Source organism: Chiroxiphia lanceolata, chromosome 1, assembly GCF_009829145.1.
Source record: "Chiroxiphia lanceolata isolate bChiLan1 chromosome 1, bChiLan1.pri, whole genome shotgun sequence".
In the NCBI taxonomy this organism is placed as follows: domain Eukaryota; kingdom Metazoa; phylum Chordata; class Aves; order Passeriformes; family Pipridae; genus Chiroxiphia; species Chiroxiphia lanceolata.
In genome coordinates this window covers 134,713,923-134,741,715 of record NC_045637.1, presented here as the reverse complement: position 1 = coordinate 134,741,715, position 27,793 = coordinate 134,713,923, and the positions used below count along the sequence as shown (strand labels likewise).

The following is a 27,793-nucleotide window of genomic DNA, read 5'->3' as shown; positions in this document are numbered from 1 at the left end:
CGCGTACCCCCTGTTTACACAGCAGGAAGGAGGCTGGGATCCACTGAGTCATTTCGGGGGGTTGGGAGCTCGCGCTGAATGCTCGGGCTTGCAAGTGGCAATATTTTCTAATTTGCCCTTGCAATGCAAGTAACTGGGAAGGTTGAAGAGGCGCTTCCCAGTATCTGTAAACAGGATGACAATGACAGTAATTCTGGAAAAAAGTGCAGGTGCAAAGTATGAAATGAAAACAGAGCTGACACCAAGTTAGAATCATCAAGGTTGGAAAAGAACCAAGTTCGTCTAGACCAACCTTTGGCCACCACGTTAACTAAACCATAGCACTAAGTGCTATATCACTTCTCCAGACAGCCAGTTCTAATGCTTTTTAACCCTTTTAGTCAATAAATGCTTCCCGATGAAGAATTCACCTTCAGTATCCTTCATCCAGGATCTCAAAAGTATCTTATTTCCCTAAGGCTCACAACATCTTGTGTGGTACTATTCCATTTTATAGAAGGGTAAACAGATGCTGGCAACGTGACCAGCAAAGGCACAGAGGACAGTGAACTTCTCTAGCCCTTACACACAGCCCAAGCTGCAGCAAAGCCACCCTGTGCACTGTGCAGACATGTTACCTGAAGTCAGGTGGGAGACCTTTTCTGGGGAGAGAGGCTTTCCTGGGAGAAGTACTTGCTCTTCTCATTGTTATCTGTTCTGCTTTGACTTCTTCCCTGTCCCGATTTGTACCAGGTTGGGGCCAGCACTGAGCACAGTGCCTGAAATGGATTCTGGTGTGCCTTCCTTTAATATGGCTTTTCATTGCCTGGGGGAGATAGATCCTAGCTTTTATTCAGATCCTGGATAATCCTGTGATGCAGAAAGTGAGTGGGCAAAACTGGGAATGAAAGCCAACGCATGCCGATGCTCAGGCCGTTTATCATCTGTCTTACAGCAAAGGACAAAAGTGGAGGTAGTGGATGAAAAATGAGGAGGGTGCCAAAGTAAACAACTTTAGAGAGGTAGGAGGTAAGAGAAAGTTGTGCTTTTATGAAAGTGATAGAGAAATGGAATTTTGTCTTTTAAAAAAACCCAACCCAAACAAACAAACAAACAAAAAAACCAAAAGAAAACAAAACAACGATAACAAAACACAAAGAAAAAAGGCATTGTGAGAATATTAGAATCCAAGGGTTAGAGTCCGCAATGACTGGTGATACTGGTGTGGGGAGGGCTCAAGCTCAACCTGTAGGGTCTCAACTGAAAGGCAAATTACTGCCCAGTAAAGGAAAAGTAAAGATGAAGACAGTGAAGCAAGTGAAATGCTTAGAATCTTTTGAATTAGCAGCCACTCACCATGTATACGCAGCAGTGATTAATACAAATAGATGGCTAGAGCTAAGCTGCTGGGATGGTTCCAGTTGTCAGTGTCACTTATTTTATTTGCTTCTCACATGAAGTCAAGGAAGTAGAGGTCCTGCAAAGATTAAACAGAGATACGAAAGTTGCTTATATTGCCTTGTATTTCAACGTGTTCATATTGCTGGGCAATCAACGCAGGAGAAATAATGTATGAGAGTTATGTTAAAAATAGTCATGCAATGCTTTATGAGACATCATTTGTCAGTGGCCATATCAAACCTGTTTTGAAGATTTGTGATGAATTTTACATAAGACCTGTACTTCTACATTTCTTTTGTGTTTTAAAATATAAAAGCAGTATTAAAATTTGAGTAGGTACAAAGTAAAACCATGTTCAATCTACATTTTTACACATGCAGAGTGAGCTTCTTTTTAAAGCAATCTTCACTATGTCCAAAGCAAAGTTAGGTACTATATTTTTATTTTTTACGTCCTTGACTTCAACCTGCAACAAAACTGAGGTTTGTAAACATAAAGTAACAAGACTGTCTTGTTCAGACGAGATGCATAGTGAACAGTGAAAACAAGTCAGCAGCTGGCAGAGTCTATACATATGACACTGTACTTACAATTTAGGTGATATACAACTGTAGGTAATGTATCTGTCATTTGTATCCACTTTCCTGAATCTGAAAAGCAGGCTGTGGGCTTTTTATTGAATTGATTACCACGTTAAATGGTTCATGATATTGGGGAAACAACCCACTACCCTTGTCCCCCAAGCCCCTCAGCTATACAAATAGCAGCAACAACTGTCAGTAACATCACAAGCTAAAATATCCATATTGCATAATTCAGAAAAAAGGAGAAGTAGTTTACTATTAAAAAAAAAATAAAGAAAAGGTGTTCTTTGTCAGCAAAGCTTGCTGTCAGTACAGTAGCTTTTGTAGAAGTTACAGTCTGCTCAGGGCTAAGTCATGCCTGTGCTTTTGTCCCCTTCAATCATGGAGTGACCAAAAAGGTCACTGAAGCCCATGTTCCTTTTTCCATTTGGGACACTGTTGTAAACTCTGTCAACTATTCAACAGTGGACACAAATAAGGACCGAATACTTGCAGTACTTGAGCTTCAGTAGCATCTCTTCTCTTTCCAAAGGTGCATGAAGAAGAGAGCAGATCAATAGCTGCAATGCCAGGTCAGGCTGACCCAGGGGAAAGTGCTCTCAAAGGACCATACCCAGAGAATGCAGAGGTCCCAAAACCAGGTGGGATTTCCCAGGGCAGAGAGGCTGTGACAGCCATTGCCACCTGGGTAGTTATGGCAACAGCTGAGCCACTGCACCGGGACCCTGGGGACTGAGTGATCTTCTCCAGACTGAAATCTTCTGCTCAGGGCTCAGTTACTCAGGTGTTGCAGAAAATATAAAAACCATGCTATATTTTAGGTTTACTTAGAGAGCAATTGATAATGTTTACACTAGCTTAAATGTAATATTTTTCTTCTTTGAGACAAGCCCCCTTTTGAGAGGACTGTGGTAACACTGAAGCATTGTAGCACTCATTAGGCCAAACTCATTAGGGCTGCTCAGGGAAGTTGTGGAGTCACCATCCCTAAAGGTATTTAAGAGACATGTAGATATGGTGCTTAGGGACATGGTTTAGTGGTGGGCTTGGCAGTGTTAAGTTAATGGTTGGACTCAGTGATCTTAGAGGTCTTTTCCAATCTAAAAGTTCTATGATTCTAATGTAACTGGAAAATCAGACAAAATTCCAGACATAAACAAGCACTTCTTCAATATCATGTTGTATATGAGTTTTTCTTCTGGTATGTCTCAAAGACAAGGAAATTCCAGTTTGCTTTAGTACAAATTAGTGGCTGAAGGCTAGAGATTACTGCTATTCCTTCTTCAGAAAGATAATAAGCACGGAAAGAAAAAAGAGACAAAATGTAACTTAAGCAGTATTTGTGCAAGGGCCATTGAAAACATAAGCATTTGCACATAGTGTTGAGGAATGGGAAGTGAGAGTATCGTTTGCATGCATGCACAATATAATCCACAATTTACAAGTTGGTAGTAGAATAAATAGGAATCCCAGAACATAAAAAACGCTGCAGAGAAAATTCATTTAGTAAGGGTAAAATATGAAAAATTTAATCCTCCAGGGAAACCCTTTATTGATCCTTATAGCAAAATTCCCCCTGCTCTTTCCAAAGGGATTCCATGGACTGGGAGGGTTAGAAAGAATAATTTGCTAGTCAGTCTGGCATGTGCCTGTTGCTTTTAAATGACAGAACGACAGGAGAAGAATTTTATGATAAGTAGCATATTAAAATCAGCTGTGACTGTTTGGAAGGGGCTTCAGGTATGTCTTTTTTGTTTAGGAAGGCTTTTTTTTTGTTATTAACAGTATTATTCAGTGGCTGTTTTTGAAAAATTCTGGTATGCTAAAGATGTAGGTACCAGCCTGACTGTTAAATTGCAGGTGCTCCAAGGAGCAAATAAAAATTGGAAGTAGTAGGCAATACAAAATATTTAAATGGAAATAACACAAAGCTATTCATTAACAGCAAAAGTAAATATGTCTGTGGAAGCAAAAGGCAGAACAACGTTGACTTTGACTAAAGACTTACTTAATCCTACATTCTTAGTTATTACTTGAGTTAGTGGAGGGTATTTAGAAATAGCTAAGCTAGACTGATCATTAAGAAAGTTTGCAGAATTCAGCTTTAATATTATTTCAGAATACCATTGAATTCAATTCTCTCAGCACCTTCATCTGCTTTTTCTTTGTCTGACTAGGCTAGAAACTCTAAGCAGGTTATATGATGGTACCTCTTCTGTTATCTTATTGATTAATATTTTAGGAGGGAAAGTATTCAAGCTTTTGTTTGATCTAAAAAAGATTTTATTTTTTTCCCGGAGAGGAGTATGCAGACAAGTATTCCTGGGAGTCTGTAAGCTTCTGAGATATTTTCAGAAAAAAAGTGCATGTTCACTTTCTGTGTTAAGAGGAATTTTTTCAAAGACATATACGTAAATCTATTCGATCTAGATGGCAAGTGACTACGCAGACTTTTTTTTAGTAAATGACAGGTTTAGCAGTCACATATAATCTTAAACTGCAGGTGTTTTACTGTTGATGACTGCATGGCAGAGGAAAAGAAGAGGGAGAGGAATGAGAAGGAACAGGGAAGGAGAGGAATAGTTCACTGCCAGAGTGGAAGAGAGGATGGTGGGGCAATTTGCATAATTTATAATGGGCTGCTGATCAACAGTAAAAAATTCCCAAATAAATATTTCCATCTCTTTTCACTAAATATTACACAACAATACAATACAAAACAATATTAGAGTGAATTTTACTGTTTCGTTCATTGTTATTGATTTCAGCATCATTTTATAGTACTACATGGAGGAAATCTGGAAACAATTCCTGCTTTGTTTCCAGCTCAGTGCTAGAATGACTTCATTCAGTAGCACAAAATTCAAGCTTCTTTCTGCTGGTGATCAGTGATAACATACATGAGTAAACCAAGAGTTGTCAATTCAGCCTACCACTTTACCTTTGTTCTTTTGATAAATCCCAAGAGCTGCAAATAAATGACTTTGATACCATCTGTACTTGCAATTAATACCAAAGTTACAAATATGTTCGTGTGGATGTAATTGAGGGCAAAACTTGAGGCTGCTAGATTTCAATTCACTGTACAAACACAATTTCTTCCAGTTAGTTGACACCTTTTAAACTTTGTCTTTAATGAGAGAAACTGAGAATGAGAAAACTCCTTAATGAGGGAATTGAAATGGAGACGGCTCTACAGGTTCAAAGTAAATCATAAAGAGAGCCTAGACTGTTTTGTTTTCCCACTAACTCACTGGATCAAATCCTATCTCCTTAAATCAGTGCCTTACCTCCCATTTCTTTATTGCAAACCAGATTTGTCCTTTTTAACCTCAAATTTCCATTACTTAGGAAAAGGGTTCTGAAGGTCATGAAATTGCTTATATTAAAAAAAAAATTGGCTTGCAAGCCTTTGTTTGCTTAAAGCACATTTCTATTTAGTTTGAATATGTTTCTCTGCTAATTTGGGCACAGAAAGATGCTGTAAGTAGTGTTCTTTAAACCTAGGAGTGAATTTAGAGGCATGGGATCAGGTCTTCTATGCCTCATTCTCTAAGTAATCTTAAAATTAGTGAGGAGAACACTGCCCTTGTTCTGTCCAGATGGTTATTGAATTATGAACATTATTTAATAGGAGATACAACTGATGGCAATTTAGAAGCGTATGAAGTTAACATGAAACATCCAGGCTGCAATCCAAAGTGGAACAGATGGATCTGAAATTGGTTAATGCTAGATCAAGGAAAGCTCAAGTATTTGTACTTATTGATGCTATCTAGGTTACCCCTGGTGATGATGATGCAGCCATGCATGCCTTAGCTTGCCTGTACTTTGCACTAAGCTAGCCTAATCCAAGAAACTACACAGGCAATAGAGGAGTTGTCACATGATGCCTTTAATCATTTCCCTGTTGAGTAAAACTTTGATAGTTCTGTCTCCAGCCATCCACATACTGAAAGTTTTATTTGTGTTGGCTTCTTTTTGTAAACTTATATTATTGGTATCTATTTTTTCACAAGTAGAGTTTCTTTATTTTCCCTTCTTGCAGCATGGCCATCTGCCTTCAGCTTTAACCTCATCTTCTAGATTTTTGTTCTCACTTGTTCACTTACCCATTGTTTTCACCTGTCTCTCTAAGTAATAATAAACATACATCTTTCCATGCTTCAGTGTCCAGCTTCTTGCTCTGCTCTATCTTCTCAGTTTTTGCTCTCTGTCATGGCTCATGGGTCACACGGTTCAAAACTTTCTTTTAGAGAAGTGAAAGATATTGTATTTTCTCCAGTCTCACTTTAACCTTGATCTTTTGTCTGATTTTTTTTTTTTAATAAACCAGTGCCTACCACTAGACCAAATAGTTGCCTCCCCACACAATGTAATATGTTATTATTTCATCTTTTATTAAAAAAATCATATTAATTTGTGCTTACAGCAAAAATGTAATACAGCTTTAGGCATTACAGAATTGTGTTTAGCAGATTATAGAACAATTGTTCTGATCCGTGAAATTAACTACAAAACACTAATCACAATCAGATCTAGTACAATAAAAGGGAATTCAATTAAAAATTTAAATGCCTGAGAGTTTTACTTTCTGATTTGTGGAACTGCAGCTCACTCTTACCAACCTTGACTATATTGCTTTTTCCTGATACCTGCATCGAGAACAGTAATTTCCATGTGGAATCCTCTCTTTAATCCCTCTCTTTCTGGCAATATCAGTTTATTTGAAGGGACAGTCTCTCCCACTCTTACTCCATTGTCATATTTTCAGTCAGTAAAGATACTGTGATGGTAGGTCTGTAAGTGACCTGGAAGCTCCCCTAGGATCAGATTGCTGTTTAAGAATTGAGCCCTGTCAGTTTGCCTGCCCTGTCAGGAACTTGCTCTTATCTATGGTAATTGCTTTTAGAGCTGGAAAGCAAAAAGGCTCTTCTCTGAGATTCCCATGCTTCATCCTTGCTTATGGCAGACCAGTTTCACAGCTGCTCCAGCCCACTTAGGAGTCATTTTTCTTTCACCTAGTGGATATAAATCTGCTGCGTTACGCCTACAATTGACTGTCCCTCTGCTTTGCTTCAGGACTTATCCATTCAGCATTGCTTAATGATCCTGCAGTCCCTTGGCATTGGCCATAAGTTGGGTGGGAGAAGGGTCAAGTTTTAGGCTGATTGATAGAAGCAGAAGTGACTGCCCCTTTCAAGTCAAGCTAGGGTGAGCCATTTCTGCTGGCTTGCTCAATCTAGGGTGCAGCTGCAGTCCATCCTATTTAAAAGCAAATGTTTACAGGAGAGAACCAGTTTTCACAAGGCAAACAATTTTCTCTGGTTCTAACAGATTTTCTAGTTATTGATCAGCACAGCTACTCTTTGAAAGGGAAAGAAAGAGTTCACTGGGGTGAGCAGCAAAGTAGCAAAATTTACACTGTATTAATTTATATGATACCAACTGTATGCTCAACGGTATTGCTTCCAGCCATATTACATAGCTGTAGAAATTTCAAGGCTGACTACTGTCACTTCAGGGGCTATAGCAGCTGCTGGGGATTGTTGGAGTGAGGATGACCTGGATTTACCTTTTTCCTGCATAATTCTTCAGTTAAAAAATTTCTAAGAATCCAGCTCTGAAAGTAAAAATGTTCCCCTTCTGCTTTGTGTACACCATGCAGGAATTGGTGTAGCCATGGGAAAAGGGGAAAACTGACAGTTCTTTAAGAATAACCAACTGGAGATCAGTCAAACAAATAAAAGGGATTTTCTCATATTGAATGTTCGTGGGAGAACAGGACAAGAAAAACATTTTTTTTTATTTTCCATTTACAAGGATCTCCTTGAGTTTTTAGATCTATATTGTTTTTTGATCTTTAGTCAAGTGCCTGCTTTAGACAACATTTTGCATCATTAATTCCCCCGATCCTGCTGGCTGCTGCATGTGGGAAGCCCTGTGCTCCCATGTGGAGCCTCACCATTTTTAATGGTGTGCTGTGTGGGCAAAGGCAATTCCCCCTGGAGAGAAACTTTCAGCATGAGGTGCATTAGTCAGTCTTCCCTTGTTTATGTTGATCTTCCAGGCAAAAAAAAAAGGAAGATAAAAGGTAGCAAAGAACTGAAAGCTGCACATGCATCCTCGTCCACACACACGCGGAACTACACATGCACAAAGACAAAGCAGATATCAAAAGAAGCTATTCTAGTTAATTTTTGTGTTGTCTAAATTATGAGCTGACAGTATCCCTTTGTATCCTGAAACAGCATTATCAATTGCAGCATCTCACAGGGAGAGATTTCTCATTTTCTCATGTTTTGATTTCTGAGGATAGAGCTACAGTTATTTTATATGTACATTTTAATTTTTTATTCATATTTGCTGTTGAATCAGTTTTACATCCAGATGAAGAAAGTCAAGGGCAGTTCTCTTTCAGCTGAAAACATTCTTTCTTTAAAAATTTGGTTGCTGTGTTCTTTGATTTATTGCCTTGCTTATGTTTGACAAGATACCAAGTCTCAGGCCACAATATTCTTATTATGAGCAGGAGTGGTTTTTTTCTCCTCTCTTGGTGATAGATAAATCAGAAGAGCTTGCACTTTAGGAGGGAAAGTTACAGTTTCTGAATATTATATTAATTATGTCAGACAGTGCACTTGGGACACTGTACCTGCCTGTTTAATTGCCTTGCAGAAGCTCTAGGTCTGAGTTCCTATATTGTCATGCAGATTGTATAGCCAGTTACTTCTGTGCAAAGGAGTGTGAATATTCTACTTAGTGAAATTTCTCCTCTTGTTTTAGCAGTGACAACAATCGTACATGGAAGCCCATGTTTACAGAGAGATCATTTTCTAAGGAAATCAAATGGGACAAACTAATCATAGATAATACATACATTTTATAAATTTAGAGTATATTTTTGTTTCCTGTTTGAAAGTCTATAATTTCAGAAATATTAACTTGGTATATTTATAAAATTGTCTGTAACATGGGTGCCACTTTGTTAGAAATATGCAGAGCCAGTTCCAGCTACTTGTGTCCTAACAATTTGTGGCTTCCTCTGTTAAATTTAGGAGAATACTTACAACCCAGAAATGAGTACATGAGTTTTGGACTCAGCCAGAGTCAATGTGATTTTCCAGCCAGTGGCCCTCAAAACACTATCCAGATGATGAGGATCCTGGTCATACCTTCCTTTCAGTCATATCATTTACCCCAGGGACTCTGAGAAGTGGATTCCTCCTCTAACAAGGACACCTTTAATTACTGGAAAATATGATGTTCTGTAAAACAACAGGACATTTGTTGCTTATTTGTCTAAGTTGCCTTAAATAGCTACTTTTGTCTACAAAAGAAGGAACTAAGAGACTGCTCCACAGCCAGTAGAGCTCTGTTGGTCTTGCTGTTGGGAGCGGAGCAGAAGGAGTACACACTAGGTTAGCTCCAAAATGTGTCTGCACATAAAACAGAGTTGAGAGAAAACAGCCATGAAAAAACCCTTTGTCAATGCCTGCATCTGAACCTGATGAACATTTAAAAAATCTGGTAATTTTTAATAGAATGAAGACATATTCAAAAAAGCACTGAGCAGGATAAATATTTCTATGATCAATATCATGAAAATAGACAGTCTTAGGAAGCATCAAAGAAAGGTGTGAACATATGTGTAGGACTGTTTATAACCCTAGCTATCCTCCCACGGAAAGACCCTATTAAGTCAAGGTAAATGGTGCCAACTGCCCTAAAATGGTGCCTGTCTCTTCTAATTTTTTTGATGCTGCAAGTTGAAGTTTAGTGTGATAGTGATTGTACTGACCCATTAAGGCTGAAATGGATAGGAAAATGCAGTTTTCACCTACAGCTTTGTATTTTGGTGCAACAGAAATATTCTTTTCTTCCACCATTCTTGCTTGGAAGAGACACAGTGGGCCCTTGCTTTCACTGTCCAATTAGATAACACTGGTATGTTTTACTATAAGGTTGCATTGTAAATGGGGTTTTTTTAAAATGCATTTGGCAGCCTGAAGACACTACCAGAACAAATTAGTTATTCTTAGTGCTGCATTCGAACAGTACCTTTTCAATTGCTTTGAAAATAGAGTCACTCCACACTTTTAGTGGTTTATCACAAGTCAGTACATTTATCACAACTTGTGTCATTCCACTTAAACTGGCTTAGTGACTCTTCCCTTCTTAATTTTTTTATGTGAATTTAGTGTTCATGAAAGATGCCAAATGAACAGCCTTGGAGGTTTTCACTTATTTTTCCAGAGGAAATTCAGAATACCTGCAGTGAGAATCCGGTGTTTGCTGCCCCAGTAATTTGACATTTAGTTGTCCAGCCAGTGGAAGGAGAAGGTAGTTCAGACTCATGCAGGCTGGGTCTTTGCTTGTCCTGCTCACACTGCTTCAACAGGAACATTGCAGTGCTCTGTGGCATTCAGAGCTGAAATCATAGATTTTTCTCCTGTCTGCCATGTCTTCTTTCATAACAAGTCAATAGCTTTTCCTCACATTTGCCAGGTCTGTTGCTTCCTATGGGGAAGTGGTTTACAAGGTTTGGTTAAAATGCTGCACGTTGATGACTTTGTAGGAATGAGTTTAAAAAAGCAGTTAAACGTAGTCCTGCAGAAGAGAATGGGCTACCTGTCTTAATTTAAGCCCTTTCTTAAGTGTTCTATTGATCTCTGTCCATTATTCTTATTTTACTAAAAGCTCTTTGATAATAATCAGTTTTGCTTAATATTAAAAGTTGTTAGGTGGTGATCAAGTCTTCCTATAACCCTTTATAAAGCCATGTAAGTCCAGGAAAAAGCTTCTGTTTTACATATCAAAGCATGTAGATATCTGAGGGTACAGGACATTTCCATATGTGTTTGACTTAGGAGCTAGCATCTTGACTATTTTGAACGTATTGTTTCTAGTGCATACAGGACTTCAGGTTCAAAGAGATATATTTTTGCAACAATGAAATAGCAGGTGTCAAGCTTTGCTTCCCTCTTACACTTAGAATTCAATTGTGTAAACTTTACACCTGAGTACTTGGACCATGAACAATTTATTTGAAGATACCAGTCAAACAGTTGGCAGTACAAATACTCCCAAATGCACCTGCATTTGATTTTTCATGTACAGAAAGAAAACTGGCTTCCAGTGCAGATGAAAGCACCCACATTTTGTTTCTTAATTAAAACTTTGGGGTTTTGGGTTTGGTTTTTTTTATATATGCATAAGGGCTGGAAGAGGGGCAGCAGCAGATTTTTAAAACTAGTTAGGGTGAAATACCCAGGAAGGAATTATGACATTATGTATTATTATCAATAGACTCACAGTAGTTTTTTCTCAACATTTGAGAGTTAGATTACCAGTCTAGTGATACAATTTCCTCCTATACTAAAGTAACCCAATAAAAGTCAGATGAGGCTTACAGAGATTTTTTTTTTTGGCACAGAAGTGTTAGTAAAGGCACTTCTAACCCCTCTACCATCTGAATACCTGAGATTAGCTCAGTTGTTTAAAACCTGGTGCTAATAACACCGAGGTCATGGGTTTGATCCCCTGTATATGACATTCACTAAAAAGTTGGACTAATATCCTTGCTGTTTAGTCTTTCTGTATGTAAGTTTTTGCATCAGGAGACACACCATCTTTCTCCAGCCATCAGTCTGTTAGCATTCAGTCTTGGTGTACTGAAGCACCCAGGAATGTGTCCTCCTTCACTAGGAAACCAGGCTGATGCAAACCTACAGAGTATATCACATCTGCATTAAAGCAGCAAAAAGTAATTGGTGCAGTTCAATATGTTCAGGGGACTTTGCTGTTGTGTAGCTAACTTAAAGACAAGGTCTTAGGTCTAGGCTGCTGACAGTCCTACAGTTCTGAGGGTTTTGTGCTATGAAATGTGGTAGGTATGTGCTAATGCTGTCCAAAAATCCTGGAATTTGATTTGGATAAAACATTCTTATCTTTCAAAGTTTGAAGTATAGTTTATTATCTATGTACACTGTTAAACAGCTCTCGGGTTTCAGATTAGAGGTGTCTGTATTTTGCCATGAGGCACGTGTTGCAAGAGCATATAAATCAGTCTGGCATCTCACTGTAGGAAAGGTGCTTCATTTAGGATAAACCTGTGCCCCTAGTGTCCTTCCATGGCAGACTAATAAAACAGAGATGTTTTCTGTAACTGAGGGAGCAAATACAAGCAAATGATCTCATTTAAAATGTAGACACAATTGACTAATAGTAGCTAAAATATGAAATATCTCCAGAAACTTCCTCTCCTGAGAACAAATTGGCATTTTTGGTGTAATCTAGCTCATTCTAATGTGGTTTTTCATGACAAGGCTGTTTCCTGATCCTGTCAGAATATTCTCGTTTTTTATTTCTTTGTGTAAAATGTCTGTATTTCAGGTGTCTGAGAATCAGTGGATGCTGAAAAAGACAATTTCCTGGGTACCTTAGACAAAAGTTTACTTACTACCCTCATGGTAGACTGAACACAATATTTTCTTTTTCTAAATCACTTGTTCTTGAATGAATTTGTAATTTTTTTTCCTTCACATAATCTCTTCTCTTAAAGGTACTTAGAAAAAAAACTAAAGGAAAGGAGAGAGGAGGGAAGGGGAAAGGGAAAGGGAAGGGGAAAGGGAAAGGGAAGAGGAAAGGGAAAGGGAAGGGGAAAGGGAAGGGGAAGGGCAAAGGGGAAGGGCAAAGGGGAAGGGAGGGGAAGGGAGGGAAGGGAGGGGAGGGGAAAAACCTTGTTTAAAGCAAGGAAGCTCCAGAAAATAATCTAATATGCATGATAAAAAATTAGTTTATATTTCTGAAGCCTTAGTCATCACACTTGCAACTGCATCTTGTAATGAGTACATATTAAATAATTAGTGGTAATTGCGTGCTGAAATAGTCCTATGTATATATTAATGTGAGCCTGTTTAGGCCATAGACACAGTGACTTAGTAATCGCTGTATTAGCAAAGTTAATAGTCAAAGTAAAGAATGATACTTGTTTGCTGATATTGAGATATTGTTCCTTAGCTGTAGTCCTTGAATAGGCTGAACATTTCCAAAACCAGATGAATATTCTGTAGTTACATTAAAAAAAAAAAAGAAGAATTCCCTGAATTTTCTAGATTCCTTACAGAAGATGGGTTCTTGAGATTCGTGAGCTTTCCAGAATGTTTTTTCTTCATAAAATTTTAGGGTTTTTTTAAAAAAAGAAAAATTCTTTACTTTTCACATCTAAAGATATCAACATTTATAATTGACCACTTCTCATAATGATTTCTAGAAATTCAGTTTTCAACTTGAAAAATAAACTGAGAAGAGAAGGTGAGGTCAATGTTACCTGTATTACCTGGAATTTGGCTACTTAGTAAGTCTCACAGAATGGGAAAATGGGAAAATAATTATCTGTCTGGAAGAAGATGTCTATTCTTGCATTGTTGCTGTTCATTTGTCTTGCTAATTATTTTTGAATCATCATGCTAAAATGTACAGATACAAAAATCACAGTGGAGTAAATTATATCTGCTATGCTTACCTGAAAAATATGGTTTTTAGTTCATCCCCATATGAAGACATATCTAGACTCAAAGAAAGTATTGATAAGGCAAGGGTGTGATTCAGTAATACGAAAATGACATGGGAGTCACAGCAGACAATCGTAAGAAGCCAAGACCCCAATGTGATGCTCTATGCAAGAGAGCAATATAATTCCTGCATGCTTACGTCTGCCAATATAAAAAAAGAAGTAAGCAGATGGAATTTTCTCAGTGTCACGTGTAACTGCATTAAAAGGTGTCACATGAAAGGGGGAGATTTACCCAAACCCTTTGTGTTTGATTAGTCTGTTAGTGCCCCCAGAAAGGCAAGACCCTTGTGCCCAATCAGTGTGTCAGCATCCCGTTATGGGGACCCTTCACTGAGCAGTTCACTAGATCAGGAGGGTGGTTTCACTGACTTGTTCAGGGCCACATTCCAAACAGAGAAACACCTTCTTGGGTGTTTACCACTGCCAATGACTGCCAGTGCCCTTGAAGGACTCATATTACCAGTTTATAGGGTAACACTCTTTACAGGTTAAGATTCAAGAATGGTTGGTGACAGTATCTGACTGTAAAAATATGTTCAAAGCAATATACTAGTTCAAAGCAATATACTAAGCAGCTCTAATCCCCAATAAAAGCTAGTTTGAGATAATGATTCAGCATGCATAGAGTACAGTTCTTACCCAACAGGTATCCCTATAGAGGAGATGATGGGTTCAGCTTGTCGATTGATCCCAAATGTTACGTTGGAGTCTTCCCCGACTTCTCCCCATTCTTAATTCACTGTTATAATATTTTGTTATGTTTAGGTGGAGCTTGAGTGACTGTAATCATACATCTTACTCAGTGAGTGGTGATCATACTGTGGAGGCAGGTATATCAGGACAGTACCTGAGATAACCTGGGGATGGAGACATGTATCAGTCCAATGAGAGTGATTTTGCCATGGTTGCTGATTCACCAGCAGGATATCTTCCTTTATCTCCCTTGGTTTTCAACTGCTGTGCAGCTTATCACCTAGAAAGTACCAAACTGAATTTGAAACACATTTAGCTACAGTTTTGCCAATGTTTTTAATTGCAAAGGTAGCTATCTTTCTGTCAAGATTTTTTTCACTTAGCTGTGAAAGGACACTTTCTTTTAACACCTTTTTTAACAGAAAGGGCTCTTTAGAAACCAGTAATATTAATAAAGTCCAAATAAGAAATGTTTTTCAGCCTCCTCAGAAAAGTTTTCTTGATTGCCTGTTCCACATGGGGATAAACCAAAGAGTGTTCACCTGTTTTCAAAATGGAAAAATGAGAAAATAAGATAGATTGGACATTCAGGACAGACATAAATATTATATGAATTGGGACGTGAAAGGGGAAGCTTATTCTTAGTCTCAGGTTTAAAAGTGAAAGTCATACCATACAAAATAAGGGGGGCACAACCTATCCTGCTTTTGTTATTCTTTCTGGTCTTGCTCACCTTACAATGAATGAAAACACAGTATTTTGGCCAGTCATCTGAGAGAAAAGGGTTGGGATGCAAATATTAGCTCTGAATCTTTTTTTTTTTTTCCCTCCTGCTCCCTCCCCAGCACAGGGGAAATTATCTTTATTGAAGCATGTCTATTTTTTGCACAAACTTTTGGCTTTGAGCAGTTGACATCTTTGTGACAGAAAGCTATTTTACCAGAAAAATTCTGATCAACTCCAATATTGATCTTTTGGAAGGCAGTAGCAGGACTCCAATTCTATCAGGAATTCAATCAACAAATATAAAAGTAGAGAATTTAAGGCATACATTTTCAAATGTTTTCTCTCTTCTGAGAAGAGAATTCACATCTCCTGTCACCTTTAGTCTTGCTTCTACAAATAAGCCAGATTTCTTCTTACTTCAAAATGTCATTATGCTTGTTCTCCAGCTGCTTTAAGCCAGCAGAGTGAAACATCTCCGTATTTTGTAGAAGAATATATAACTTGCTATTTGAATCTTTCTGCCTCGTTCAAAATAGTCTTTATATATGATCTAGTATCATAACAATTCTTTTGTCACATTAAGATAAAATGACAACTTCTATATGTAAAAGGCCAGATGACTCTTTTCATTTAAGCTTTTGCAATTGTAAATATGGAGCATGAGAGCTAAGATACAGTTATTAATATAGAGAGAAGTGCATTACTCTGCTATTGTATTTGCAGTGCAGGAGGGCTGACGTGGTGGGTAGCACTGGTACAATGTAGGGATAGATATCAAAATGTTCACCACTGCATATCTTTGACTGTGCACTCACGTTCTGAAATGGGAATAGAAATTGTCATGCAAATATATATATATAGATTTATTATCTTTCAGAATAACTTGCTTTTAACTCTTGATTTCTTAACATCCATTGCTGTAGATTCCTGCAGGGGCAGTTATGCAGTTTGTAAAACCCTGCTCTGCTCAGATACACAACTTTAGAAAGAAAACCAATTGCTCTTCCCAATCATCAAGATAGATTTTTCCAGTAGAGCAACTGTTTTCCTTCCCTTTATCCAGCCTCTGTTTCTCTTTTTTGTTTGGTGCCAATTTTCAATGATAAAAACCAAGTAAAATTGTGATGCCATCAACTGGCTCAATAACAAACACTGGTGTCTAATACTGAAAAGTTTGACCTCATTCAGCTAAGGCTTAACATGGCTGAAACATGGAAAATGGTGTATGTAATGAGTAGGAAATTGGAAGAAATGTTAGCTACCAGATCAGATGAAGAAGTAATAACATTTTAAAATTGTTTTTTTCTGAAACTAAATTGTATGGCATCTATGTGCATGAACGTGTGAATAAATGGCTGTACATTGCCCTGTGTGGCTCTAAGTCCTTGGCTTGCTACCTCTGCCAGTTCTCATCATTGTATTTCTGATGTTGTAAAGAGCTCATAAGTCTAAACAGGGTTTTTTGGAGAAGAGGTAAGTGGATAAATTTACACCAGACCTCTGTGTTATGAGGTTAGAGAGAGTCCTGACTTGTTGCAGTGAGATATTTTAATGCAGAAAGAGTCAAAACTGAAAATTGTGCTCTTAGTGTCCTCTGGAGTCACTGTGTCCCTAAAATGGCAGGATTGTTAACAGTTTTCCCTGAACTCACAAGAAAGAGCTCTGTAGCAGCCTTTTTGGCAAGGCTCTGGGATGCCATATTCCCTGACAGGTTCTGTGTAATTTAGCTGACAAATTTGTCTGCCTACCTTGTCTAGAGCTGGACATTTTCTCTTTTTTGGCTGATATTTTAACAAAAATACGAAACATAACTTTATTACAAAAACTGCTAGGAAAAATTTATTTCAAATTTTAAAATTAATTATTTTAGTGATTTTGCTTTGAAAATGTTTTAGACTTCATATTTTCAACAAAACTGTTTATTTGGCAAAATAGGTAGGGTTATTCCTTAAAGGTATGTTATGCAATTAGTTGGAATTTCTAACCATCTCCAGCACACACATCTATGGATTAAATAACATTCCTAGAAGGCTTCACTGAGCTTTTTTACACTGATCTGGCATATTTGCTTGTTCAGATTATTCTTAAATGGTGCTGTACATTCAAATGAACCCATCATAATTTCAACGAATACCAAAGCAATTAATAATGATTAAACACTTACATTAAATGTCATTCTCTGTATTTCAGTTAGAAAAAAATTTCTGGCATCTATTTTTATTTGAAGAGAGTCACATTGCCCACAGAAAATTTCAAGTACATACTCAAAGTTTAGCAATTAGCATAGATCAGAAGGCCAGGAACAGAACAGACAGCGAGAAGTGGTTTGGAATTTTGGTTATTTCATGGGAGGCATGTGCTTTCTCAAGCTGTTTCTTTCCTGGAGTCAAGATGAAAATCAACATGTAAAAAAAGTCTTTTCCAGCTTTTTGAAGAAGAGATGAGAGAGGTTTCTTTTTTGCTGTTGCCCCATTTGGTTATGAAAACCCAGAATGGAAATTTGAGTGCAATCATTTTCCCCAGGTCTTTTGGCAGTCCTGAGGCATCAGAAGATTTTTTTTCTATTTAGGTTGTCACAGTGGGCATTTCAGCTGTCACTTCAGAACCAGGATGTAGGGCTAATGGAGGGCCCCTTAGTCTCCCTTGCCCAATTTCTTTTGTGACCAAACATATTTTTATGTACACAGACACTAATAGTGGGGAGGGAAACAGGAGACAATCAGAGCAGTTTCATATCTCTCTGATCATATAAAATGCAGTAAGCCTTGTGGTGAGATTGAAAAGAAAGTGAGGATATAAACATCCTTCAGGGGTAGTTTGTCACTGATTTATGACAAAATCTCCAAAAATCAAATTGAAATGGCTTCCATTTTGCGTTTTGCAGGCCCCACCATAATAACAGCCTCATCAACTTTCAAAGGACAAGAGGTAAGAGTGGTAAGTTCAATACTTGTACAGCAGCTCAACATATCTAACCACAAGACTATTGAAATTATTCTGCTTTTCTGGCATGATTGTGGACTAGAAGGACATGGAATTACTGACCTTCCTAATAAGATTCATTAATTCTGATAAAAGGAAATTATTTATCCCTCACTGCCTGTTTTTCATGGTTTAGGAATGATACTTCCCAATTCAGTGCCCTCACCAAGACTCTCAAAACACGCGCCACTCTCTCTCGCTGCCCCATTTTCCCATCCCCCTCCCTGCTGCAGCGGGATGGAGGGGAGAATTAGAGGTGCAAAAGGCAAAGATGGCAGGCTGAGACAAGAACAATTTACTGGAAACAGCAATGAGACAAAACGAACAGTAACAGCAACAATGTATGACAGAGGGTATAAGAAGAGAAACTATTCACACAGAAAAAAGCCTTCCCGATAATAGACAATACTGGATGGATCACATCACCATGTTTTCTCCACTGGAAGTAATCCCTTCTCCCTGCAAGAGTCCGTCTTCCCAAACCCTGACAGTGAGGTGAGGTGATATAGAATAACCTCTGTGTCCTAGCCATGCCCCTCCCAGCTATGGCAAAAAATTAACTCTGTCCTGGCTGGAACCAGGACACCCTTTTACAAGCTTGGTGGTGTTCATAATTATTACCCAGAGTCTTTTATCACACAAGATAGTCTGCCTTGCTAAAGAGCACCTGATGGAGAGAGTGCAGAGCAGATAGGCAAATGGATAGAGCAATTTCATCATGGTCCCTTCTTGCATGGTAGCCTTTATGAAGGAAGAAGCACACTTCTTTTTTTTCTCCCCTTTTTCTCAGGGTATAGCAAAGTGACATTAATCTGCCATGATTGAGATATCAGTTTGGTTAGCAGGCACGAAGCAACCTTAAGCAAAAGGGCAGAACAGCTTGAGAACTGTTGGTTGTTAGTGTTTGGTAGCAACCCGATCGAGAAGCCCTGAAGTGGTTCAAATCACAGACTGCCTGCTAAGTGGTCTTCGGGGAGGCTGCTCTGCATCTAATCCCGCTGAGAGAAATATGAACGAGAGTAGACTGGAGATCAATGTAGGTGCCTTGTTAGGGATATTAACTACCTCACCTTCACTTCTAACTCCTGCAGCATGACAACTCTATTCCCAGAGGCCCAGAGGATTCTGCTGGGGTCTGTAGCGAAGTCTGTTGAAAGCAGGAGAATTGACATTTTGCTTATTGTCTCGACTGCTTTGACATCTCACAGGCAGTACAAATGATCACTTATGTAAAGGTTATTTGAATAAAGGTAACATCCCTTGGTGTGACTTAACTGTGAAAGTATTCCAGTTCCCTTTAGAAGTCCCTCTGAGATTTCCAGTATTGTAAAATGTGCATGTATTTCTAATTTGCCTGTAGGCTAAGAAAAAGCTGGAATCTAAAGTCTGCAGAGCTTTTCTGAACTGGCAAAATACACTGAAACTAGGATTATTCAAAAAGGCTCTTCCAGGGCTACAAACAAGACATGAAAAAAAAGTTTGAAACATTTGTGTGTCAGAGAGCTGGGGTGGGAGTAGCCAGGGAGCTGCTGGAATGAGTGCTCCTGCTCACAGAGTTACTGGGTAAGTGAAGGATTTGCTCTGCAGCAGGAGCAGAGCAAGGGCTGCCCGCTCCCCAGTGTCATGGGGAGAGTTTCTCCAGCAGTGTGGGAAAGGGGTGCTTTTGCGAGAATTCATGCAGCTTGAGCTCTCATTTAGCTTTTCAGTCTTTGTGAGTGCCTGGGTTATGTTCAGAGGGTTTTCTCAGCAGCTCCCCTTAGGGCTAGAGATGTTGGGAAGGGAGATGTGCTGGTTTGTTTTTTTAAGCCAACATTGTACATTTTTAGATGAAACTGTTTAACTTGATGAAATGAAGTTTTAAGAAGCACGATCAAATATCTAGGCTCAAGAGAGATCATGAACCTGGTGCACATGTTGGTTCATGTGTTGATTACAAAATAGCCTATGAAGATGTTTCATATGAAAATCATGTGAGGGTCACATTGTAGTTAGTTGAACAGATTTCTTATTGCTCCTTTCAAAAGAGTTTCTGCAGTGACACCAAAGTCTCACCAATATGTTGAAAAGAAGCCCATATTTGTACATTCTGTGCAATGTAGCTGAAAAGCTTTGTACCTGAGTCATAATATTCCTTAGGAAGCTTTTCTTACTAGGCCATGGACCAGAAATCCTGATTTACTTTAAAGACAGTAAAACCTGAGTATGTTGTTGCACAGAAAAATTTTCATTGCTCTGGAGGTGGTCACAAGGTTTCCATCAGAAAGGTACAACATTTATATCACCTTTCACAACAGAAGATCTCCACTCTCTACTGACACAGAAAAGCTTAGTGTGGGGAAGAGAGCTGGTGATTTTTTTTCTGTGTATTTTAGTTGTAAGATTTTGCTAGAGCTCTTTTTTAAAATGAAAATGCTGTACCATATATACATGAAGAACATGAGCTGATGCCAAGCTATAACAGTCAAGCTATAGCAGTCATCTGGAATTGCCTGTTGGATTCCTGCTTGCGGTAAATTAGTATATGATGATTTTTATAACAAATTATGAAATGCCAAGTAATTATTAATTATTGGACACTTCTTATACAGTATTGCCTATCAATGAGTGACTCCATCTGGTCTGAAACTATTGCAAGTACTCTAATGCAAGACTGTTTAAAAGAGTAGGAAAGACTTCATAACATGGAAAGTAAAAGGATGGAAAAATAGAAAAGAATAACTATTTCCAACTTTCTTTTTTTTTTTTTTAATTTGCTTGGTGCTAAGTTTCAGTGACATTCTTGTTAGACTTTTCAGAGTCCTATAAGGGACCAGCCCTCCATGCAGAGCTGATTACACGAAGTTGCTTGTGATGCAGACTGCCTGCCCATCTGTGTTCTTACCAACAGGTAGGTCCATCTGCTGTCCAAGAGGAGTGGACTAGCAATGAGATAAGAAATTGTTTTGCTCCCATCATCATCATTAACAGACTTCTCTTAGACTTTCTGTGTTGAGGAAACGTAATTATAAATTTCTTGCTTTTTGTCATATTTCAACATTTGCCCTCCAATAAGAGCAGGAGGGTTCCTTTGCTGGATATGTTAGCTGACCTCCTACATACCATCTTAATTTCTTTCTAACAAGGCATTTCAAATGTAAAGTTGCAATTTAATTGCTGAGAGGCATTTGAGCATGCTTAGTGATACCAGAAACAAGGAACTTTGCTGATATGCTTATTTGTTACCATAATTCCACTGTTCAAGTGGATGTGACCAGCTGGCCCAGCTTCATGCAAGAGTTGCTTATACTCAAAGCTATGAGGCTTCCCAGGTTCTTTGTGTAAATATTTTCCTTTCCAAATTGAAAAACAGGACTCTGCGTCTGAGTTGGATCTCTCAAACATCACTGAGTCAGTGTGGATGATTCCTCCACCTTTTGGGTTTCATTGTGATTTGTGTTTAATGATACACTTGTGGCTTTAGTTAAGAAAGGATATTCCTTCAGTTACACATCTTCTATTGACAGGCAGCTAATCACAACAATTTGAAATCTTTGGGCCGGAAACACCATTGGTGTCATTTCAGTTGATGTGTACTGATTTCCTGAAGGCAGCTGAGGATGTGGCGAGATACACAGACCTGTCTTGCTACTTCTTTTACCTATCGATGGTTTGAGTGATCAGCTTCTACTGAAAGGCCATCTATTTTTTTTCTCTTGGACCATAGTAAATTTGTAGTCCCTTTTCCCTCTTTGTTGGTTTTTCCCTCTTCTTAATCATGTGTGACGTTTGGTTTAGTTTGGTTTTTGCTTCCTGTTTGTGCGTGATCTGTTTTCTGAATCTTCCTCTTAATTCCCTGTTTTACTCATTTCTCTGTGCTTCCTGCAAAAAGTATTTTGTTTTTTATTCCTAGGCAACATCTGACCATCTCTTCTGTCCTTTTTGCTTGTCACCATACTCCTTACCAGAGTCAGCACAATAAGAAACAAATGTCTTGCTTGTCAGTGCTTTTTCCACTTCCTGCTGTTCAGACTGCAAGGGTTAATTCTCACTCAAAATTCAGTCACAAGAACCCTAAAGAGGAATTTTTCACACTTGCCAAAATATCCTTCCTCCATTAAAACTCCTTTTGAAATAAAATTATGAGATTTAAGTCTAACCTTGCCCAGGTGCGTAATCAAAAGAATTTTCTCTATTACTCCCCGGAAGTGCTTTTATTTTCTGCTGAACAAAACAAATTTCTTTCTTGCCAGCCTCCAGCTGTCTCAGAAGCAAATCACAGCAATTAACAGGTAAGACTGATATTCTGCGACTCGGTTGCCACTTGACTGCAGGATTTCATCAGCACTTAGCTGCTTTTTTCACTTCCTTGGGGTAGTGTTTCTGATGGTAATCACCTCATCTATCAATTACAGTGGGTGTCTTCTCAGCCAGGGTTGGGACTTTGCAAACTCTGGTCACTGTGAATAGTCACACTCACACCAAGAGAAGGTATTCCTGGTGTTTTAGCAGAGCAAGAAAAATGCAGAAATTTGTTATGGAGCATTTCTACCACCAAAGGAATGACAGACAAAGAACTGAATGGGGAAACATGTCCAGGGAATCAAGGAAACAGGGAAACACATAGGGATCAGGGAAATGGCAAGTTTACTTTTGAGTTGCCTATTGAGGCAACTTCCAACAACCCTGGCCTTTGCCCAGGACAAGCCGCCCACTTAAAGTTTTCTGCATGTAATTTTTCATGCTGCAAAATGATCAGGAAGTCAGATGAGGCCAAGTGCAGCTCATTTAGATTTGTGCAGCTAATTTAAATAAACTCAGAGGTTGTCTGTATGCCAGAAGAAAAAATAATTTTATTTCATGGCAGTTTTGTGTCAATAGGACTGATATTTTTCCAAGGACTGATATTTGCACACAACTGTCTCAGCTGTCCTGAGCACCTGTGGCCACCTTTACCCTCACAGCAGATAGGAGCTCACAGTCCCTAAGAAACTCCTTGGTTCAGTTTGTGGCTTGAAGGTAAGATGACATATTCCAAGGAAAGATCCAGACTTTCAGCAGATGCAACTAGTGAGTAATAGCTATTCTAGAGCCTATCATGCACGAATCCTGGCTTTCTGCTAGAAGTAACTGTTTTTATGTATATATTTTTTGTTTGAATCCTTGGCACCCAGGGACTGACTGGATTCTGTCGTATCCCAGAAAGCAAGAAGAAAAGGCAGAATTTAGCAGTTTTCTCTCACTAACAAACCATGCTTTTGTTGATTTATTGTTTATTTTGCTTCTACTTTAAAATGTGGTGCTTAAGAACTGTATTTTAATTGCAAATGAAAGAAACATAGCCTTCTTGCTTCCGTGGGATGAATGCCTGCCTTCCAAGAATGACTGAGAGGAAAAGGCTCTTTTGGCTTTCCCCTCAGAAACCCTGGGGAAGATGAGGAGCATGGACGAGCTCAGTAATGCTGGGGCTCCGTTGGGCGGGCGGCGGGTGTTGTGACTCAGCCAGCGTGGGAGGCTCCCTGGCACCGGCGCTGTGGCTGTGTGGGTGGTGGAGAGGAGGCTTGTGAGAGTGCCGCGCCGTGTGGGATCATCCTGCAACAGTTCCTCTGAGCTGGGGTATCTCAAGGAGCCATTAAAAGCAGGCTGGGGTCACTACCCTGTGTACAGGATTTCTCCATAACACGTTTTCCCTTCCCCTTTCTGAGATCCGTGTTTGTTGTCATAGTGAGGGGACATAGCTCAGACAACAAATGCTTGCTTTTATTTGACAGAAGTCTAAACAAAAACAAGGGCAGAACAGTCCTGCATAGTCTAGAGAGAACCCTTCTCTGCTTTCAGTGTTTGCCTCTCATCCAGTGAAAATTCATGCTGTTGCACAGAACCGTGCTCAGGATGGCACACTGCAACCTGCCTTGGGGAACCACACTCAGGACTGAAGCTATTGGGACATAACAGAAAGAGGGACTACAAAAAGAAGATACAGGAATAGAGGAACGGTAGTTCATTTCTGGGATGAGAAGTGTAGATGGTGTGTGAAGAAAGAGAAAGAGAGTTCAAGAAGTGTTTGGACAACACTCCCAGGCACGTGGTGAGATTTTTGGTGTGTCCTGAGCAGGACCAGGAGTTGGAATCGGTGATCCCGGTGGGTCCCTTCCAGCTCAGCATATTCTATGGTTCTGTGATATCTGCTCACAATAGCCACAATAGCATGCTATGACCTCTCCAAGGCAGAGGAGAGCAATCCCATAGCCAGGGAGGAAGGACAGGTTTCTCCCAGGACTTGAGCTAGCAGTGCTGCATTTGTGGACCTCTGGAGTGCTCTAACATAGAGCTTGTCTGTGGTGCCTGCATGTCCTAGGGATCTAAGAAAAAGCTTGTGTTTGATTAATGTGCCCTGCACATCATTAACTAGGTTTTCCTGTCTACCAAGATATTTCTACACAGTTTTTAATCTAAATACCAGTAGATATGCATATTATCACCTACCTAGCAATCTCTTTCTCTGTTCTTACACAGAGAAAGACTCAGAGGTGGGCTTTTGCTCACCTCTGTTAAATGACCGTCTTTATGACAGTGCCTTAAAGGGAAGACCTTCAAGGAGAAAGAACAAGAGTGCTAGTAAGAAGAAACTCAGTCAAATATCTCCTAAAAAGGAAAACAAACATCCAGGTACAGAAGGCATTGATCATGCTTCCTGTGTGATCAATGGGAGTTTTGCCAATGACACAAATGGGAGTGAATTGGCAGGAAAGAGAATGGGAAATATTTGTGGAGAAGTGCATCAGCTTTGCATGTATAGAAGAAAAAGCAGCTACATTAGCACTGTCCCATTAGAGGTACTCAGGGGTAATCAGATTCATTGCTTCTATCTTCCAGGCATTAACTGTACATTTTTACTCTAACTTCCAATTAGAAGATTTAATTGGGCCGAGTCCCTTACCCCCCTCTTTGTAGCGATGTAATAGGCTCAAGACAGAATTTAAATTTAGAAGAAATGAGAGAAGTCTCACACCGTAGAGTGTATGAGGGTGTTTCTTTCTTCAGAGACTGAGATTCCTGCAATCCCTCCCCAGTAAGTGCTCCCCAACAAGGGCAGACCAAGAAGTGACACTGTTGTCAGTGTCTCCAGCTTGACATGCATTTAAACTTGACCTTCTCTGCTGCACATACAGCAGACAAGGGGTATCAGCCCTCAGCCATCTCACTCAACCACATCTTTGTCATTACCAAATGACAAAATTTTATGAAGACTTACCAAGCACAATGGGTGGGACATTAAATGCAATTTGCAAATTTGGAGACCCCTTCTGAAAACAGGATCTCTGATGGTAAAAGTTTGTGTGGGAAGATACAGTAGTGTAAGTGGGAATAGTCCATGATTTCTTGGGTTGGCAAGTGAATAGTGAGTGCTCTTGAGGATACTCCAGAGTGCTGATTCCCTGCAGGACCTAAAACTGATCCCTTGAAAGAGTGGATTGGCAATCACAGCTGAAAGCAAAACTTACCAGAACACCAGATACTGTGTTAGATTTAAGCTTTCTGGATTAACAGAAAGTTTTTCTGATTAAATAGAAGCATAGTCAATGACTCTACTAATCAGCTAGATTTCCATATGTGATGTTATCCTCTTCATTAACCAGATTTGTTCCTTCATCTCAGTTCTCTAAAATACCAGCTTTGCTGAACTACTGATTCTTACTTTCCAACAGCCAGTTATGAAAAACTGTGGTTTTGAAAATATTGCTCTTCTGTGAGCAGTCTCAGCCTTCTGCAGTAATGATATCCTAAAATACTCCTGGAGAAAAATGTCTACCCTTTATTACAGAAGCAGATGCTCCTTTCAGTAGTAAAGGGACAGTTACTTGCATGGCACCCTTCTTTATCAGTGACATGGAAAAATTAAGCAGTGCTAAAATATGGTTGCAGCAAAGATGTCTTCTGATATGTAATTTTTTCCCTCTTTTATGTAAAGAACATATTTGTTTTTTACATGAAATATATTCTGAATATAGAAAAAGAAATTGTTGCACCAGAAAATAATGGAGAGACACAAATCAGAATAATATGAAGAACTTGGTAACCAGAGGACTAAAACAGATTAGGTAATAAAATGGGGTAAAATGTAATTGCACTTAAGGGAGAGTGATGTAATCTTTTAAGGTAAACTGGGAACTCATAGGTTTGAAATGAAAAAGGAGAAGAAAACTGGAGTGTGTCACTCAATGACAGTGGCTGTGAGCAATAATTGTCATGCAGTTGTGAAAAACACAAATTTGATACTAGCATATGAAGCACTTGCAGAAAAAAAAAGAGAAAAGTATAAAAGTCGTTGTACAATATAGATTATTGGAAACAGTTCTGGCTATCTGTGTGCTAGAAACATGAATTAAAATTAGAATTGTTGGAGGGAGTGAGGAAGGCCAGAGGAATGGAGATCAAAACAGTTGGTTGGTGCAGCTTAGCAGACGGGCTGGGTGGAAACTGGGAGAACATATGATTGTGCTCTATAAATGTGTAAAGGACATATGTAGTCAGAGTAAGACAAGCTATATAAGCAAAAGAATCATATAAGCACAGAACAAATAAATACATATCTTAAGAGGGGAAAATAGGAGAAGCATGTTTCCAATTGCTGATAAGATTCTGGAACAGCCTCACACAAGAGGTGGTTTCAGCAGTCTGAACACGGTGAGTTTACGAGAAGTGCCTGAAGTTGCAGAACAGAGGACACAAGACTTATTTTCCTATTCCAGTTCATAAACTGTGTTTCCTCACTTTCACATACAAGTCAGCAAAGAAGAGACAACAAAGACTTAAAAAAGGACAGGAACTTCCAACCAGCAGTCCACACCCATCCATGTTTTCCCAAGACGAACAGCCATAGCCAGATAACCATGTGCATGACCATTGCAATGGCTTTTCTTCAGACAGCATATAAAGAGTCACCGTCTGACACCAGGGAGTAAACTGTGTGAATCACTGTCTTCCAGTTAAATGTCATCACTGCTGCAGTATCTCAGACGACCACTTATAGGAGGCATCCTTGGTTGGAGCCCAGCAGCGGAAGCCTGTGCAGCAAAAAACAGAGGGTCCTCCCTCTGCTATACACACCAAATTGCTGCAAATGCAACATTCAGTTGCTAATGAGACAAACGACAAATTCAAACTGTGTTTAACTGATTCAAGCCTATTATGGAAAGTTTCTAGTCAAGACAGCAAGTCCCTCTCTGGAACAATTTCTGTCACAGAAGAATCTAAGAACTAAAGGGTCGGGGACAGAAGTAATAAAAAATTATTGGTTTATAATAAAGAATCAGACGTTTGCATTGGTTCTCCTATTGGCTCTCTGAATAATCATTCCTGCCCTAAAACAGGGAATTATTTTCTTTTGTGTCCATGAAAAGCACCCTTTCTGGTCTTGCATCACAGATTTTCAGTTCTGATTAAGCTTCAAGCACAATTTTCTGTCAGGAATTGGACTTTCTCAGAACAAAGCAGTTTTCTACTGTGCACTGTAACTATGTTCTCCATGGCTGAGTAGCAAAAGCTGCAATTCACCCCCAGCACCCAGTTATGCATAGTATGTGGGGAAAAGCAGTAAATTAAAATGACAGAATTGTCCTCAGACTCTGAATATTATACTAAGCATGCTTTGGCATCTTATATTTAGAGTGAGCTATTTTATGCTCATTTCCTCTTGATACAGTTTAGTTAATAGCTAAATTCAGTCACAAAACCACTTGTAAATAAGCACCTTGTTACAGATTACAGTATTCTCAATCCTCAGGGCTCTTCGACCCAGTCTATCAGCCAATAAAATCTACCAATGCAGCATATAATTTCTGTCACATTTGAGTGTTTTTATACATTAATG

At 39.0% G+C, this 27,793-nt stretch overlaps 1 long non-coding RNA gene across 1 annotated transcript; it reads left to right on the top strand.

Annotated features, from left to right (window-relative positions):
- The first annotated feature begins 49 nt into the window (after nt 1-49).
- On the top strand, nt 50-27,793 carry LOC116779941. Its single transcript, XR_004354255.1, has 6 exons — nt 50-1,008; nt 2,497-2,605; nt 17,846-17,889; nt 20,730-20,830; nt 22,173-22,211; nt 26,673-27,793. It is a non-coding gene; the product is annotated as an uncharacterized LOC116779941 (long non-coding RNA).